The 2,961-nt window shown below is 37.4% G+C and overlaps 1 non-coding gene across 1 annotated transcript; it reads right to left on the bottom strand.

The window, feature by feature from the left end:
* Window positions 1–1,298: 1,298 nt before the first annotated feature.
* On the bottom strand, window positions 1,299–1,406 carry LOC148580843 (small nucleolar RNA R71). The gene has a single exon (XR_015895491.1). It is a non-coding gene; the product is annotated as a small nucleolar RNA R71 (small nucleolar RNA).
* Window positions 1,407–2,961: the final 1,555 nt, after the last annotated feature.

Below are 2,961 nucleotides of genomic sequence, written 5' to 3'. Positions count from 1 at the left end.
AAATTCTTAATTATTTTCGAAAATTCCTAAAATATTTTTCAAAAATTTTTTTCTTATTTTTAGACCAAATTTTCGAAAATAACAATAACAATTAATGTTTTGATTAAAAAATTTGAAGTTTGTTACTTGCTTGTTAAGTTCTAGAATCATATCTTGTGATTTCTTATGAATCAAGTCATTAATTGTGATTTTAAAAATCAAATATTTTTCAAAACTAATTTCAATCATATCTTTTCAAAAATATCTTCTTATCTTATCTTTTTCAAAAATATCTTTTCAAAATATCTTTTCTAACTTCCTAACTTCTTATCTTCTTAAAAATTTGTTTCAACTAACTAACTAACTTTTTGTTTGTTTCTTAACTTTTTCAAAACTACCTAACTAACTCTCTCTCTCTCTAATTTTCGAAAATATCTTCCCTCTTTTTCAAAATTTCTTTTTAATTAACTAATTTTTTTTATTTTTTTATTTTTTATTTCAAAAATTTTCGAAAATCACTAACATTTTTCAAAAACCATTTTCAAAAATCACTAACTCCTTTTCAAAAATAATTTTCGAAAATTTTCTCCTTCTCTCTCATCTTATTCTATTTATTTATTCATCTACTAACATCTCTTCCTCACATCATCACCAAATTCGAACCCCCTCCTCTATCTGTGTTCGAATTTCTTCTTCTTTTCTTCTACTCACACAGGGATCCCTATACTGTGGTATAAAGGATCTCTATTATTATTATTATTTTTCTGTGCCTTCTTCTTTGTCATATGAGCAGGAGCAAGGATAAGAACATTCTTGTGGAAGCAGATCCAGAACCTGAAAGGACTCTGAAGAGAAAATTAAGAGAAGCTAAAATACAACAATCTAGAGATAACCTTTCAGAAATTTTCGAACAGGAGAAGGAGATGGCAGCCGAAAATAATAATAATGTAAGGAAGATGCTTGGTGACTTTACTGCACCTAATTCCAATCTACATGGAAGAAGCATCTCCATTCCTGCCATTGGAGCAAACAACTTTGAGCTGAAACCTCAATTAGTTTCTCTGATGCAGCAGAACTGCAAGTTTCATGGACTTCCATCTGAAGATCCTTTTCAGTTCTTAACTGAATTCTTGCAGATATGTGATACTGTTAAGACTAATGGAGTAGATCCTGAAGTCTACAGGCTCATGCTTTTCCCTTTTGCTGTAAGAGACAGAGCTAGATTATGGTTGGATTCTCAACCCAAAGACAGCCTGAACTCTTGGGATAAGCTGGTCACGGCTTTCTTAGCCAAGTACTTTCCTCCTCAAAAGCTGAGCAAGCTTAGAGCTGATGTTCAAATCTTCAGACAGAAAGAAGGTGAATCCCTCTATGAAGCTTGGGAAAGATACAAACAGTTGACCAAAAAGTGTCCTTCTGACATGCTTTCAGAATGGACCATCTTGGATATATTCTATGATGGTTTATCTGAGCTATCAAAGATGTCACTGGACACTTCTGCAGGTGGATCCATTCACCTAAAGAAAACGCCTGCAGAAGCTCAAGAACTCATTGACATGGTTGCTAATAACCAGTTCATGTACACTTCTGAAAGGAATCCCGTGAATAATGGGACGCCTATGAAGAAGGGAGTTCTTGAGGTTGATACTCTGAATGCCATATTGGCTCAGAATAAAATATTGACTCAGCAAGTCAATATGATTTCTCAGAGTCTGCATGGAATGCAAGCTGCATCCAATAGTACTCAAGAGGCTTCTCATGAAGAAGAAGCTTATGATCCTGAGAACCCTGCAATAGCAGAGGTAAATTACTTAGGTGAACCTTATGGAAACACCTATAACTCATCATGGAGAAATCATCCAAATTTCTCATGGAAGGATCAAAAGCCCCAACAAGGCTTTAATAATGGTGGAAGAAACAGGTTTAGCAATAGCAAGCCTTTTCCAGCATCCACTCAGCAACAGACAGAGAACTCTGAACAAAATGCTTCTAATTTAGCAAATCTAGTCTCTGATCTATCTAAGGCCATTGTAAGTTTCATGAATGAAACAAGGTCTTCCATTAGAAATTTGGAAGCACAAGTGGGCCAGCTGAGTAAAAGGATCACTGAAATCCCTCCCAGTACTCTCCCAAGCAATACAGAAGAGAATCCAAAAGGAGAGTGCAAGGCCATTGACATAAGAAAAATGGCCGAACCCAATGAGGGAGAGGAGGACGTGAATCCCAAGGAGGAAGACCTCCTGGGACATCCAATGATCAATAAGGAGCTTCCCTCTGAGGAACCAAAGGACTCTGAGGCTCATCTAGAGACCATAGAGATCCCATTGAACCTCCTTATGCCCTTCATGAGCTCTGATGAGTATCCCTCTTCTGAAGAGAATGAGGATGTTACTGAAGAGCAAACTGCCAAGTTTCTTGGTGCAATCATGGAGCTGAATGCCAAATTATTTGGTATTGATACTTGGGAAGTTGAACCTCCCTTGTTCATCAATGAACTAAGTGATCTGGATCAACTGACATTGCCTCAGAAGAGACAGGATCCTGGAAAGTTCATAATACCCTGTACCATAGGCACCATGATCTTTAAGGCTCTGTGTGACCTTGGTTCAGGAATAAACCTCATGCCCCTCTCTGTAATAGAGAAACTGGAAATCTATGGGGTGCAAGCTGCTAAAATCTCACTGGAGATGGCAGACAGCTCAAGAAAACAGGCTTATGGACAAGTAGAAGATGTATTAGTAAAGGTTGAGGGCCTTTACATACCTACTGATTTCATAGTCCTGGATACTGGAAAGGAAGAGGATGAATCCATCATCCTAGGAAGACCTTTCCTGGCCACAACAAGAGCTGTGATTGATGTTGACAGAGGTGAAATAGTCCTTCAATGGAATGAGGACTCCCTTGTGTTTACAACTCAAGGATCTCCCTCTGCAACCATGAAGAGGAAGCAGAAAAAGCTTCTCTCCAAGCAGAGTCAACCAG

The sequence above is a fragment of the Arachis ipaensis genome, chromosome B10, assembly GCF_059453495.1.
Source record: "Arachis ipaensis isolate K30076 ecotype BB chromosome B10, ASM5945349v1, whole genome shotgun sequence".
Taxonomy (NCBI): Eukaryota; Viridiplantae; Streptophyta; class Magnoliopsida; order Fabales; family Fabaceae; genus Arachis; species Arachis ipaensis.
Note: the sequence above shows the minus strand (reverse complement) of the source record. Positions and strands in the feature narration are given on the sequence as shown.